Source organism: Kogia breviceps, chromosome X (genome assembly GCF_026419965.1).
Source record: "Kogia breviceps isolate mKogBre1 chromosome X, mKogBre1 haplotype 1, whole genome shotgun sequence".
Taxonomy (NCBI): domain Eukaryota; kingdom Metazoa; phylum Chordata; class Mammalia; order Artiodactyla; family Physeteridae; genus Kogia; species Kogia breviceps.
The window spans coordinates 74,302,685-74,319,150 of NC_081330.1; positions in this window are offsets into that span (position 1 = coordinate 74,302,685).

Genomic DNA, 16,466 nt, shown 5'->3' on the forward strand with positions numbered 1-16,466 from the left:
TTAAGACAGTGAAGATACAGTCTGGGCTCTGGAGCCAGATGGCCCTGGTTTTAAATCTCAGCACTACCAATTCGAAACTGAGTGGCTACGGGCAAATGTCTGACTCTTTATGAGTTCCAGCTTCATCCCCTGTATGGTAGGGATTATAATTCCTTTCTCGTGGTCTCGCTGGGAAGGCCTTACAAGCAAGCAGAAGTGGACATGCCTTGTGAACTAGAAATTGCATTCTGCCCAATGCAGAAGGCAGATTTTTCACTCCCTGGATGTTGAGTCTTGGAAATGAGAGAAGGACAGTTTGCCCTGGGTTCCTCTGAGGGAACCAGGAGCTGGTCTTCCCCTGGGGTGTCAGGAGAGGGGAGTCACCATTCATGGAGCACTCCTTAGAGCAGGACTTCTGAGCTCAGCATGCTGGATGTGAGCTAAGTATTGTTACTCTCCGTATTTTAGAAATGGCAAAGCTGAGGCTTAGGGAGGTGAAATGATTTGTTTGAGGCTGCAGAGCTACTCGTGGTGAAGCAGGGCCTTCACCCTAAGCCTGTTATGATTCCAGAGCCTGCATGGTTTCTCTGCCACATGAAGTCAGCCAGCCCAGGGAGGGGCTGGGGGTGTCAGGGTGAGAGGAGGCAGAGGGGTGTGGACAGGCAGACTCCTACCACAGGAGCAGTGTCCCACGAGGAATGCAGACAGTGCCGGAAACCCCAAAGCAATTTTCTAACTCTGGGAAAATGGCCTGTAGTTTGGGCTGGCATGCTCATTGTGCAGGCTGTGCGAGCAGAGCTGTCAGGGCCACCCCCGCCCTTCAACCCGAGCCACCCTGTGTTAGTCATGGAATCTCAGCAGTAGTCAGGTGGAGGAGCCCTTGGAGATCTTCTCCATCCCGCCACTCATTTGAATCTCCTGGAGGATTAAACCCACCACTCAAGCCTGAGGCCCACCTCCAGGATTCTGATTTCATGAGCTTGGGGAGGGGCCTAGGCATCGGGATTTTCCCCAGCTCTACAGTTAATTCAAAGGCTGTGCCTCAACCAGTACTTCCTTGCCCCACACTCCACACACACTGCTTTAAAGTTAGAGAAGCAGAGGCCCAGAGAGAGGATGCACAGCTTGGAACTCAGGTCTCTGACCCTCTTTAGGGCTCTGTCATGAGAAGGCCTTCCATGGGGGACCAGTGAGGTAAGTGAGACAGGGGTCTCAGAGAGCCAAGGGAGTGGAAAGACAGCAGTTCTGACTGGGTGAGAGCTGAAAGCATCCCAGTACTGTGCTGGGTGTCCTCCCCCTCACCACCACCCCCCACACACCAAACTTTTGGGCTCACTGCCACTCCCTCTGCAGATGTGGGGTGTGGAAAGAGCCTGGCCAAGGGATCAGGAGCCCTGGGTTTGGGTCCCACCTCTGCCACTAACTCCTTTTGAACCTTGGGCAAGTCCCTTTCCCTCTCTGGGTCTCAGTGTTACTCACCTACGAAATGGGATTAGGCTCAAATGTCCCCTAACTAGTATTTCTTCCAGCTCTATTTGGTTCTAGAAAAGACAGTGTTTAGGAGATCTGCGTTGTGGTCTTAACTCTGCATTTGATGTTTCTGAGACACAGCTTCTGACTCTGTAGAATGGTAATCATTGCTATGTGGCCTTGGCCACATTCCTTCTTCTTTCTAGGTCTGTGGTTCCCCTCCCCTAAAGTAAAGTGCGTGGGGACAGGGAGTGGTCTCTATTCAGAAGGCCTGTGAATCTCTGATCCTCTTTCTAATTGGCTGCTTCAGCTCCACTGAGCCCCAGGACAGGGTCATATGGAGGGGATGCTTTGAGGCAAGTGGTCCCTGCCAAGCTAGAGGGAGATCTTCTGCAGCCAGACCCTATCTCTCCATTTCCTATGACCACCACTGGGGGTTTGGGGCCTCCAGCTGGCACCGCCCTCAAAGCTCTCCCAGCCGCCAATCCTGGGAGGAGAAAGGAAGTTGTCAAGTCAGCGAGCCACCCTAAGGGCAGGAGCAAAGAGGCTGCAGGGCTTGAAACTTGATGGGTTAGAGCTCTCGCCCAGCTCTGGTGGGGAGGGACCAGCCCGAAGGGTGTGGGGCAGAAACCCTGGAGGATGACAGCAGTTATAACAGCCAACTTTTCTCCAAGGCCTTCTGTGAGCCCTGTGATCTGTCCAAGTCATAGCGCTGAATTCCTCAACAACCTTGCGAATGAGAGACTCTTACCAGTTCCACATTACATTTATTGCAGATGAGGCTGCTGAGGCACAGAGAAGGAGGAAATTTGCCTAAAGCCACACAGTCGGTGTGGCAGTCTGGAATGGGACACAGGCAGGCTGACACTTGAGCCCCTGTTCTTCCCACCCCTTCCAAGGCTTCCAGTAATAACAATAGCACTTACGTAGTGCTTCCTATGTGCCAGACACACTTCTAAGTGTTTCATATATATATATATATATATATATATATATATGAAAATAAACTTATTTTGCCTGTATGCAACCCTAAGAGGTAGTTACCACGATGAGGTACAGATGAAGACACTGATGCCCAGAACATTCTAGTAACTTGCTCCTAGAGTCACAAGTTAACATATGGAGGAATCAGGCCTCACAATTCGTGCTGTCTCCACCACACTATACAATGCTATATAGAAGGAACCTCAGTATGCACACACACACGCACACACACACACACACACACCCTATTTGCCCCACCTCCCACACCCCTCCGTCTGAGCCCTTGCTCTCTCCCAGGTGGTTGTTTAGGGTTGTGTGGCCTAGGACAAATAAATCACTTCACCCTCATCTCTCTGGGCCTTGGTTTCCCCCTAGACAATGGGGTGATTGGACCAAGTGATCTGTAAGGACCTCCTCTACTCTGCCATATTATTGAGCCTAGACTTGATCCCCATGCCTCTGGCTGGGGCTAGGGCCTCAGGGCACCTCTCTTCTCTCCTTCACCCTCTCTCCTTTCCTAGGAGTTAGTAGTGGCTCAGTCCTGGGCTTTGCAGAAACAAAGGAAATTTAGTCCAGTCAGCCCTAGCCTAGGAAATGAGAGAAGGGTGGCACTGTGACCCACCAGGGTCCAGACCTTCTAGCCCACAACCACCTCCTTACCTGTCACCCTGTCTCCTAGTCCGTGTGAGGGTCTGCCAAGCCACTTTCCAGTCTCAAAACCTCAGGGCCCAGTTTCCCAAGCCCTTTTCTTCCAGCTGTGCAGCAGCCTATCTCCCCAGCTCTGTCTTCAGCTTTGATTCACTGTTGCACCTGGAACCTGGGGCCTGCAGCTGTCCTGGCCAGCGTGACCCCTTTCTTGCCCTGAGCTGCTAACAATGCTGGCAGAGTCGCTAACACATATGAATGTGCTTATTGCCGTGAGAGGAACATTCTGGGCACAGCAGCACAAAGAACACAGTCTGGCTGGAGAATGGCAAAATATCACCCTGGAGCTCAGCTTGGTCACATCCTAGATGTTTAGCTCGGTCAAGTTCCTCACCTTCTCTGAGCTTCTGCTTCCTCATCTCTACAGTGAAAAACAGAATGACTCTCTCACTGAGTTGTTGGAAAGATTCAGTGTTACAGCAGATGACCATCTCAGGGCACAGTGCCTAGACTGCAGTAGTAAGAAGTCAACAAATTAGACTTAGCTTTGAAACCCACATCTGTATGATCTTAGGCAGGTCAATGAATCTCAGTTTTCTGAGCTCAGAGGCAAGTATAAAAATTCTTGTCCAGTGAGATTTTTATAAGGAAACAATGAGATAATGAATGTAAAATTCCTAGCATGGTGTCTGGCAGATGGTAAAGGATCAAAAATACGTTACCCTGCTCCACCTAGCTCCATGCACAGAGATGAAACTATTTGCCCCCAAACATACATAAATGCACAAAACTCTATGTGTCTTATAACATCCATATTACACAAATCCTCCCAGAGAATACAAAAAGAAGGAAATCTTCCCAACACTTTTTATGAAGTTAGCCAAAGAACTAGACAAATCTTGATACCAAAACTAAGTAAAAACATAGTAAGAAAGTAATATTTCAGCTTAATCTCTCTTGTAAACATGGATGAAAAAACCCAAAGCCAAAATACTAGGAAATGGAATAAAAAACATATTTAAAGAATAATGCATCATGACCAAGTGAGGTATATACCAGGATTTCAAGGTTGAAAAATCAATGAAACAAAAAAGCTGATTCTTTGATAAGATCAATAAAATTGACAAATCTCTGGCAAGACTGACACAGAAAAAAGAGAGAAGATACACATTACCAATATCAGGAATGAAACAGAAGATATCAATACAGACCCTGCAGACATCAAGAGGACAATAATGGAACACTATGAACAACTCTACACAAACCCTTGACAACTTAGATGAAATGGATTAATTCCTCAGGAAGCACAAAGTACCACAACTTATCCAATATGAATATGAAACAGATAATTTGGATAGTCCTATAACTATCAAAGAAATTAAATTTGTAATTAAAAACATCCCCCCAAAGAAATCATTAGGGATATATGGTTTCACTGGAGAATTCTACCAAAAGTTTAAAGAATAATGAACACAAATTCTAATCTCTTCCAGAAAAAGAAAGAGGAGCAGAGACTTCCCAATTCATTTTATGAATCCAGCATTACCCTGACACCAAAACTGGATGAAGAGAGTACACAAAAAGGAAACCAAGACCAATATCCCTCACAAAAATAGACAGAAAAATTATCAACAAAATATCAACAAATAGAATTCAGTAATATATAAAAAGAAGTATACCCCATGACCAAGTGGGGTTTATCCCAGGAATGCAAGGCTGGTTCAATGCTTAGAAATCAGTCAATATAATCCACCATGTTAACAGGCTAAGAAAGAAAGATCAGTGAACTTATCAACTGATATAGAAAAGCATTATACCAAATCTAACACCCTTTCATATAAAAAAGCACTCAAGTATTGAGAAGAGAGTAAATTTCTTCAACTTGATAAAGACCATCTACAAAATTCTACATTACTTTTAATGGTGAAAGACTTTCACCTTAGATTGAGAACATGGCATGGATTCTACTCATTCAAAATAGTGATGGAAGTTCTAGTCAGTGCAATAAGGAAAGAAGTAGAAGGAGAGAAGAAAGTAAAAGAAAAAAGAAAAGGCATATAGATTGGAAGGGATGAAATAAAATGGTTCTCATTTGCAGATGATATGATTGTCTACATAGAAAATCCCAAGCAATCTACAAAAGAATCTCCTAAAACTAATAAGTAAGTTCATCAAAGTCACAAGATACAAGATAAACATACAAAATATCACTTGTATTTCTTTATACTAACAATGAAGATGTGAACACCAAAATTTTAAATGCAATTCCATTTATAGTCTCTCCAAGTATAAAAATAATTAAGTATAAATGTAACCAAACATGTGTAGGACTTGTATACTGAAAATTTTTAAATGCTGATAAAAGAAATCAAAGAAGATGTAAATAAATAGACACCCAGGTGTTCATGGATCAGAAGAATGACACAGTAAAGATGTCAATTCTCTCCAAATTGATATATAAGTTTAATGCTATTCCTATCAAAATTCCAGCAAGCTTTTTAAATAGATATAGACAAGATTATTCTAAAATTTATATGGAAAGACAAAAGAACTAGATACAGTGTGAGGAATAACTCTACCTGATTTTCAGACTTATTATATAGCTACTATAATCAAGACTATGCAGTATTGGCAGGAGAAGAGATATACAGAACAGTGGAAGAAAAATAGATCCCAGAATAGATAGAAAAATAGAACCCAGAAACAGATCTGCACCAAATATGCCCAACTGTTTTTTTGACAAAGGTGTAAAAGCATCTCAGTGGAGGAAAGATCACCTTTTCAACAAATGATATTGGAACAATTGGGCATTCATAGGCAAAAAGATGAACCTTAGCCTAAATTTCACACATTACACAAAAATTAACCAAGTGAATCACAGAGTTAAATATAAAACATAACACTATAGATTGTTTGGAAGAAAACATGGGAGAAATCTTCAGAACTTAATTATTGGTGAAGAATTCTTAGATATGAACCAAAAGCATGATCCATAAAAGAAAAAAAAATGGATAAATTGGATTTCATCAAATCAAATACTTTTGTTCTGTAAAGAAATTGATGAAAGGACAAGCTACAAACTGGGAGAAAATATTTTTAAACCATGCATTTGACATGGGACTTGTATGTAGAATATATAAAGAACTCTTAAGACTCAACAGTAAAACAAGGGCTTCCCTGGTGGCAAGGTGGTTAAGAATCTGCCTGCCAATGCAGGGCACACGGGTTCTAGCCATGGTCCAGAAAGATCCCACATGCCACAGAGCAACTAAGCCCATGCGCCATAACTACTGAGCCTGAACTCTAGAGCCCACGAGCCACAACTACTGAGCCCGTGTGCCACAACTACTGAAGCCCGCGTGCCTAGAGCCCATGCTTCGCAACAAGAGAAGCCACCACAATGAGAAGCCTGAACACTGCAACAAAGAGTAACCCCCTCCCACCTCAACTAGAGAAAGCCCGCGCCCAGCAACGAAGAACCAACACAGCCAAAAATAAAATAAATAAATAAATTTATGAAAACAAAACAGAACAAGACAAAACAAAACAAAACAAATAATCCAATTAGAAAATGGACAAAAGACATGAAGAGGCATTTCACCAAAGAGGATATACAGATGGCAAATAAGCACATGAAAGGTTAGTCAACATTATTAATGCAAATTAAAACCACAATGAGCTATAACTACATAGCTATCTAATTGCTAAAATTTCTTTACAAAGTGACAATACCAAATGTTAGTGAGGGTATAGAGAAAACAGATCATTCATACATTGCTGGTGGGACTGTAAAGTGGCACAGCCACTCTGCAAAACAGTTTGGCAGTTTCTTATAAAAGTAAACATTCAAGTACCATATGACCTAGCAATTGCACACTTGGACATTTATATGAGAAAATTTAAAACTAAGGTTCACACAAAAATTTGTACACGAATGCTTATAGCAGCTTTCTTTCTAATAGCTCCAAACTGGGAATGGCCCAGATGTCCTTCAATGGGTGAGTGGATAAACAAACTCTGGTACATCCACACCATGGAGCACTACTCAGCAACAAAAAGGAATACACGACTGACACACGCAACAGCTTGGATAAATCTCCAGAGGATTTTGCTGAGTGAAAAAGCCAATTCCATATGGTTACATACTTAATGACTCCATTATATATTGTTGTTGAAAAGACAAAATTATGGAAGTGGCCATGAGTGGTTGCCAGGGGTTCAAAAGGAGTTGGAGCAGGAGGGAAGTGGGTATAGCTGTGAATGGGCAACACGAGGGATCCCTGTGGTGATGGACTGTATCAGTGTCACTATCCTGCTGGTGATAATACTATATTTTTGCAAGATATTTCCATTGGGAGAAACTGGTTAATGTGTACATAGGACCTCCCTGTATTATTTCTTACAACTGCATGTAAATCTACGGTGATCACAAAATTAAAAAGTTTACTGTAAGAAATTAACAAATGGAATTCAGCGATATATTAAAAAATAATTCATCATGACCAAATGCATTTTAATCTGGGAATTCAAGAGTGGTTTGCCAATCAAATAAAGGAGAAACTAACACACCGTTGTAAAGCAATTATACTCCAATAAAGATGTTTAAAAAGAAAAAAGAGTGGTTTACCAATCAAAAATGAATCCTTGTAGTTCACCTAGGAGGAAAAATGATTAAAATTATGATGGATGCATAACAAGTGCTTTACAAAATTCAACACCCATTCATGATAAAACTCTCAGCACACTACGAAGAAGGAGATTCCTCAACCTGATAAAGGGCATCTATCAAAACCTTCAGCAAACAACATACTTAATGGTGAAATATTGAACGTTTTCATACACTGAGACTAGGTGTGAGACGAGAATGCTCGCTCTCACCATTTCTATTCCATGTTGTACTGGAGATCTTAGTGCAGTAAGGCAAGCAAAAGAAATCAAAGATTTGAAAGGAAGAAGTAAAATTGCCATTATTTGTACTTGATATGGTAGTGTATATAGAAAGTCCAGAAGAATCTATAGACAAATGATTATAATTGATAAGTGAATTTAGAAGCATCACTAGGTATAAAGTCCACACGCCAATATCAATTGTATTTCTTTATGTCAGCAAAAAAATAGAAAAAGAAAGTTTTAAAAACTCTACCATAGCATAAACATCAAATATTTAAGAATAAATCAAATAAATGATGTGGAAAGCCTCTACACAGAAAACTAAAAGGAATATTATGGAAAGAAATTAAAGAAGACAAATAAATTAAGGGATAAACCATATTCATGTATTAGAAAAGTCTATATTATAAAGATGTCAGTTCTTCCCAAATTAATCTACAAAGTCAATGTGATCTCACTTCAAAATCCCAGCAAGTTTTTTTTTTGGTGATGGAAATTGACAAATTAGTCCTAAAATTCAGATGGGAATGCAAAGAGCCAAGAATAACCCAGGTAATCTTGAAGGAGAAGAACATAGCTGGAGGATTCTAACAGATACCAAGACCTAGAAATTTATAGTAATTAAGACATTGTGGTATTGGCATAAGGATATAGAAACCGACATATGGGAAGAATAGAAAATTCCAAACCAGACCCACACATACACAGTCACCTAATTTATGACAAAAATGACACTGTAATACATTGGAAACTTTAAAAAAAATCGTGCTGGGTCAGTTGGATAGCCATGTGGAAAAAAAATTTATCTTGACCCCTACCTCACATCACACACAGAAATCAGTTCCAGATGGATTGTAGCTATAAATGTGAAATTCAAAACAATAAAGCTTTCAGAGGAAAATATAGGGGAACAACTTTGTGCACTTGGAGTAGACAAAGATTTCTTAAATAAGATGGAAAAAATGCTCTCCATGAAGGAAAGAGTTGATAATTTGGACTACATAAGAATAAAGAATTTCTGTCCATTCAAAGACTGTTTTCAGAGGGTGAAAAGAACACCCACAGAACAGGAGAAAGTGTTTACAACAGGTATATCTGACAAAGGACTCACAATCTAGAATAGATTAGGCAACCCAATAGAAAAAGTGCCAAGGACCTTGACAGACACTTCAGAAAATAAATATTAAGATGGCCAATAAACATACGAAAAGGTGTTCAATTTAATGAGTCAAAAGGAAAATACAAAATAAGATCATAATGAGATGCTACTGTACACCCACCAGAATGGGTAAAATGAAAGAAAATGGAAATGGCCAACTCTTTGTGAAGATGAAGAACAGCCAAAACTATCCTGCATCGCTGGGGGGGAGTATAAATTGGTACAAATACTCTGGAAAACTGAGACATATCTACCAAAGCTGAACATAGGCTTATCCTACAACCCAGCAATTCAGTTACCAAAGGACATGTATGTGAATGTTTATAATGGTCTTATTGCTAATAGCAAAAATCTTGAAGTTATCCTGAAGTCTAAACATTGGGGTCACCTGGGCAGCTGCGTGGAGGCCAAATTGGAGATGGAGAGACTGAAGACGGAGAGAACAGGAGGAGGCTGTGGCAGGAGTCCAGGCAGGAAATGGTGGTGGCAGCATCGAGTGGCAGTGGGGAGGGCAGGAGCGCCACACGGGGACAGAGCCCACATGACCTGGAGATGGATGGGATCTGGTGGGTGATGAGGAAGCAAGAGCCCAGGCCAAGGCCCTCAAATGAAGGCTTACAAGAGGATGGCCATCCATTCACTGTGGAAAGAAACCCCGGAGGAGGAAGAGGTGTGGGGTGGGTGTGGAGGAGGAGCTTGGTTTGGTCAGCTCGAAGGTTAAGGTGCCTGTGGAACCAGGAGAAAAGGCAATGCAGAGGTGTGTGGCACTCTCTAGCTCCGACTCCTTTACCCTTAAGTCACTAGAAGGTAGTGGGCCATTGTCCTAATGAGAGGGGAGGTGGGCTCGAAGATGGGGACCAAGTGGCCTTTGGCCTGATCCAGGGCCACATGGAAAGCAGATGGCAGTCCAAGAAGCAAGACCAAGTGCTCTGTTCTGTAGTCCTATGATCTGCCATCATTGGAGCTGTGCCTTTACATTTCCAGACCCCAGGCCCCAGCTCTGTTCCTTTGATTCTCTGGATTGGCTTTTGGTACCAGTGATGGGTGTCTCCTCTCTCTCTGCCCTTTCCCATAATCCCTCACTGCTCAAGGAGGCTCTCCACTGACCACCCCCCTCCAGTACAGACTGTGTTTTGTGGCCCTGCTCCCTGAAGAGAGAATCTGACCCATCCCCTGCCTCCCATCCCATTCATAGAGTAAATACTCATGAGATCTTCTAGCTTAGCTCTTGGAGGGCACATAAGTTAGAGCCTTCAGTCTGCAGATGGGTAAACTGAGGCCCAGGGATAGGAAAGGACTTGTTGAAGATTACTCCGAGAGAACGAATAGGGGGAAACTGGCCAGAACTTAGGCCTCCTAATGCCCAGGCCTTGATTTCCTTCTCTTCTTCTGAGAAAGAGAAATAGAAATAGAGAAAAAGGAGAAAGGTGGCAAGAAAGAAAGAACTACTGAATTAAAGAGGCACAGGGAGGCAGAAAAGGGACAGGGGCAAACTCCAACAGCCAGATGAGAGAAAGGGAGGAGGAGGGAGGGAGGGAGGAAACAGATACACAAAGAGAAAGAACAAAAGAAGGAAAGAGGGAAAGAGAGAGAAAAGGAGAAAAGAGAGCAAATGGAAAGAATGGGGCAGGGCTTCCTACTTCTGCAGGGGCTGGCAGGAGCTGAGCCCACAGCCCTGTGGAAGGCAGAGATGGGTGGCCCCAGAAATCCTTACCTGCCAAACCCCATCAGCCCTCAGAGGCCCAAACCAGAACTGAGCAGTTGATCTAAACAGAAAACAAACAGAGCAAAATGAAAACACACTGGCTGTCCCCCACTCCCACCCCCCCACCCCGGCTGTGGCTCTGTGCATTCATTGGCCCCCAGGTGGCCACTGGGAAAGCAAGGCGCAGCTTTTGTAACCTTCTTCTCTCTGTGACACCCCCATCCCACAGCCACCCCCCACCAAGAGCCATAGACTCAGCTCTGTTCAAGATGCCATGGTGGGAAGGGGGCAGGGCTCGTGGGCTCTGGGGGGCTGGAGGGGGCCTCGCGTTCCCTGCCCTTGGCCTGGCAGAGAAACAGCAAGACGGATGGGGGGCTGACAGGGAGGGAAAACAGTGGGGAGACAGAGTTCCATTCCCTCCCGAACGCAGGGCTGGGGGCTCTTAACCAGCCCAAAGCCTGTCCTGCATGTGGCGGCGCTGAGAAGGCAGGCAGGAGAAGGGTGGCAGACCATGGTCAGGTAGAGGGCACACTGCACACCCACTGTTAGCCCCATGTGTTACTTTCTTTCTCCAGTCCCCACTAGGCTCTGGAGCTCGAATTCCGTGAAGAGAGTTTCAGTTTACATTGTAACTGATTATTAATAACAGTACAAGTGATAACTAGTATGGGTCTTGTGCTTGGCAGTTATCAAACACACACAGACAAACTCACTGAATACTCAGCACTACCCTGCAGTACGGTAACTAACTATTTTTACAGAAGGGAAAACAGAGGCCTGAGTAGGCGAGAGTAGGCCAGTAGACTTTGGCTGAGAGGGAATGACCAGAGCGAGTGTTTCAGGGTAAAAAAGTGCCTCTTGAGACTCAGGGGTATTGCCCAGGCCTAGAAACTTCTCACATCATCTAAGGGAGCAGACAGTTGCTAGTGGTGTGGGTAGGGGAGGCTGGGAGACGGGACGCAAGGCATGAGTGCCTATGGGCAGCTGGCAGGAGTCCTGGGGAGGGCCTATCCCAAGATCCAGGAAGGTGCTCAGGGGTTGGCATCTCCCCACAGGGTTGAAGTGGGGGAGGCTCAAACAAAAGTATGTAGTTAACAAATATTTATTAGTAAGTACTTACAGTGAGAGCGGTTAAGGACACAGGCTACCTGGGTTTAAATTTTAGCTTCATTACTTACTGTGTGACCTTAGTCTAGTGTTTTAACTTCTCTGTGCCCCACTTTCCTCATCTGTATAATGGGGATAATGATGGTAACTACCTCAAGGAGTTTGTGAAGATTAAATGTGCTATTCCAAGTAAAGCAGTTGGAAGAGTGCCTGGCACATGGTAAGCCTCAAATATTAGCTCCTGATGTCCTTGTCACTGTTGGTTATTTGCCAGGCCTATCCTGAGCACTAGGGCAGCCTCAGTAAGCAAAAGCGGCTGTGGTCCCTGTCCTCATGGAGTGTGGTGAGGAAGTGGCCATTATCACAAAGTACACAACAAAAGTAAAATTGCATTAATGAGAAGTGCTTTAGAGGATACGTCCCCAGTGCCTGGAGAGTGAAACACTGGGGATCACGTCTAGCCAGGGCGATACAGAGAGGTTTCCCTGAACAAGAGACACTTGAGCTGTGTGCTGAAGTAGAAGTAGGAGGAAAACAGAAAAAGGGAAAGAAAATTATCCCAAGCAGCAGACACAGCATGTGCAAAGGCCCAGTGGCAGGAGGGAGTTTGGTAAAGGATGTGGATGGAGAGGTAGGCAAGGGTTATACCAGAGCAGAACCTGTAATCCATGTCCAGCGGTCTTGCCTTCATTGTAAGAATAAAGGGAAACCAGGGGAGGATTTTAAGGAAGGAGTAACATGATCAGAAAAAGACAGGGCCTAATGCTAGGTTAGGAGGGGTCTCCAGATGAGAGGTGGGGAGAAAGACCACATACAGCAGGGTGGCTGGAGACTGCCATTGGTTCCCTCAACATGTGGCCTTGGGCAAGTCCCTTCCCCTCCCTGGCCTTCAGTTTCTATCTGTAACCCAAATTGTCTTTGAAGCCTACTTTAGGGGTCATCTTACCCTTTTCTGTCTGCCCGTGGTCCCTATCCCTCATTAAGAGGAGGAGAAGACAGGGAAGACATTGTAAATAGGGCACAACCCCTCTCCCATCTTCCCCTCCTCTCTACACCACCCTGATGTCTGCCCTTCACACACATTCATCCAGGCTCTGTGCAAAGGAAGGGCATTTGGAGGTCAAGTTCTCTCCTCCTTCTCCTCATCCACCCATAGCTTATCCCTGCCAGCCTCAAGGCATTACAGGATGGGGTCCGCTCTCGTCTGGGACTGGAGAAGCTCAGAGGACCCCCATGGTGGTTGCTGGTGGCGCTGGAAGGCCCAGAACCACAGGCAGCTAGGAGAGGCTGCCCCCGCCAGGATGATGGAGTGGGTGTGACATAAATTTCTCAGGACAGGCAGCAAAAAAACATTTACAGCCCCTCCTTGCCAAGTCTGGTTCCAATCAGGCCCCTGGCCGGCCCGCTCTGCTCCCTACACCCGCCACACCAGGCTGGCTCCTCTGAAAGCCAGAGTCATTTAGGGCTTTTGTCTTTCTCCCTGCTTTCCTTACTGTTTAAGAAACATACGCAAAGACATACACACACGGCCCCCGCCCTTCCAGGCCTCTGCGTACCCACATGAGTGTATACATACGCACGTATCCATACACACAGATGGTCCCCTGGGGTTCTGTGTCCCCACACACATAGACAGATGAACAGATATACACACGTGTGCATATGCATGCACGCACGTGTGTGCGCACGCGCGCGCGCACACACACACACACACACACACACACACACACACACACACACACACACTGGAGACCGGCCCTGGGTGGGCTGAGGAAAGCCCTATCTTCAATTGCCAGTCATGAGCCCTGGACTGCAACATCCTCTCAGACTGGGCACCAAAGAATCCAGGAAGTGCCTTCCTTCAATAACAACCCCCAGGCCACTTCTCTCTTGCTCCTCTTGTCAGTCCCCTGGCTGCCATGGCAACGGCCTGCCAGCTCTGCCATCCCAGGCACAGGAATGCCTTCCCTGGAGCTGAATTGGGCCCTGAGCAAGCACCGAGGGAAGCTGAGGCTGACTGAGGGTGCCTCGGAGGGCAGCCCCGCCAGGCACAGGAGCCCCAGCTCCCACTCAGCCCAGATACCCAGGGGCCTCAAGCGAGCCCAACTCCAGCTCAACAGTACCTTCACTCCCAGGCTAATCTGGTACTCCACCCTGTTCCTGCCCTCAGCCCACGCCACCAAAGGCCTCACCTAGCCACGCAAGAAGTAAGTCTCTTGATCTGAGCTGAACAAACTTTTCCTTTCACAGGCCTGTCTTGCCTACCTGAATGCTCAGGCCATTTGGTTCCTCCCGGTGAAGTCAGAAGGGGCCCTCTTGTTTACTCTAAATGCATAGATCTGGTCATTAACCAGCAGGCCCCAGAAGTCAGGCCCAGCTCCTCTCCACCTCAATGGTCTCACACCTGTTGGCAGGCTGGGCAGCGGTGGGAGGGGAGTCACTCCAAGCACAGCTTGGGGAGAATGTGGGAGCTAATGGAATCCAATGACCGCTTTGCTCCTTCTCTTCCCCAAACAGTCAGAATGGTGACCCTTAAGAACCTTAAAGGAGATGCTGCTTTACATGGGAGGGTATCATCTTCCCTCCCTGGGAAGCAGCGTGATACAAGGCAAGATGAGGGCTTGAGGAAGCTAGACCTGGGTTCAAATCCCTCATTACCCAGTGCCAGCTGTGTGAACTGGGAAACCGAGTCGAACCTATTGATGGGGTTCTTGTCAAGATCTAACCTGCACAGAACATGGGCCAATAAATACTCAAACCACACCCATTCCCATTGCTTTCCACTGATGTGGAGAGTCCCTGGGGAGAGGGACAGAAAGAAGGGAACTGCTATTTGGTACAGTCCAGGCTTTGCAAGTTCATCACTTCCCTTAACACTCCGTGCATCTCTATGAGGTAGCTACTATCAGCATTCCAATTTGGTTTCTGAGCTCACATGGGGACATTGTCCCATGTTAGGGAGATGGCAGAAGGGGGTTGCTTGGGTAGGAGGGTACTTTAAACGCTGCTTTTGAGAGTGTTTCATCCTGGGGGAAGAGGGCTTGTCAGGGTCCCCCAGCCGCCTTCTTCTGTGGACTTTGAGCAGACCAGCTGGCTGCCAGGGCCTGGCCACATGCTGGCTCCAGAGTGACTTGGAGGACAACTTTATGAGGCAGAAAACTCAGCATCCTCTCCAGGGGGCAGCAGCATCCCTACTGCCCAGATAGCTCAGAGCCTGAGTGCATCTGGCCCCAGGCATTTCTCAGGTTCCTTGGGCAGGGAAGTCTCCAAGAAATGCTCCAGGGAGGCAGGTTTTAACCGAGCAGAAGGAAAGTCAGAGCTCTGTAAACCTGGACCGGTTGCTTGGAGGGGAGTGAGTCCCCCATCCCTGTAGGTATGTGAGCAGAGCTAGAAAAGGGGTTAATCACTGACACAGGCCAGGGCTTCTTAGCCTGCAAGTGGCCTATGAAAGGGACCCATGAGGTTAAAGGGCTTCCTGAAATGATGTGCCACGTTTTGTGTGCTTTTATAGGAAATGGGCTCCTTGCTTTCCCTGGGTTGTTCAAAAGTATGCAAACCCCAAAGTTACAGAGCTAAGGAGCCTTGGAGAGAGAGAAAACCTCTTGGCTTCCTAACCAGCACATGGTTCCACGCTGTTTTCCAAGATCCAAGATGCTGTTCCATCATAGTGTAAGTGTCTCTTGATTCTCAGGACAGCCCAGTGAGATGGGTACTCTTGTCGCCATCTTCCGGAGAAGAATTCTGGGGCCCAGAGAAGGATTCTGGGGCCCAGGGAAGGGAAGGGTCTTGCTTTGGTCCCACAGTCAGTGAGAGGAGAAGCTAGGACCAGATCCCAGGTCTCCTATTGATTGTTTTTCCCAAACAACTCCAACTCCTTGGCCTCTGGAAGGCTACCAAGCAGAGATGCCTAAATTGGGGTCTTATGTTCCCACTCCAGCTCACAGATCTCAAGATGCCTCATCCACTCTTCCTTCTCTCCATATCCTGCAGGCCGGCCTCCCCATGCTGCCCCACAATTGTATTTGGGACAGGGGCCAGGATTTGGAGAGGGCACGGGAAGAAGCGTGGAGTGCCAGCCACCCCTCCCCTTCAGAGAACTTCTATTTCTATTTGAACCCTGCTAACAGCTCGTGTGACCCCAAAAGTGTGGGTGTCCTGTGTAAGCAGTAGTAGAGCAGCAGGAGGCTGATCTAGGCAGGGAAAAGACGGGGCAGTGTCCTTTCCAGAGTCAGAAGTTCCAGGGGCCAATGTAAAGGGTTCTGCCTCTCTCCTTATACGCGGCCACCTCCCTAATAGAACTGAAAAACTAGTATCTTTGTGGAACCCCCAGAGACAGATGCTTTAGGATAAATGTGTCCTCTGCTCCCACCCTTTGCTATGTCCCTGAGATCAGGCTGACAGGGGAAGCCCGATCACTGTCAGCCTCTGCTATTCCAGGGATAGGCTGTGGAGGTATGTGTCCAGAAAGGAGCTAGCAATGTGGGCCTTCCATGTAAGGGGCAAAGGCCAGAAAGTGTGGAGGTAGGC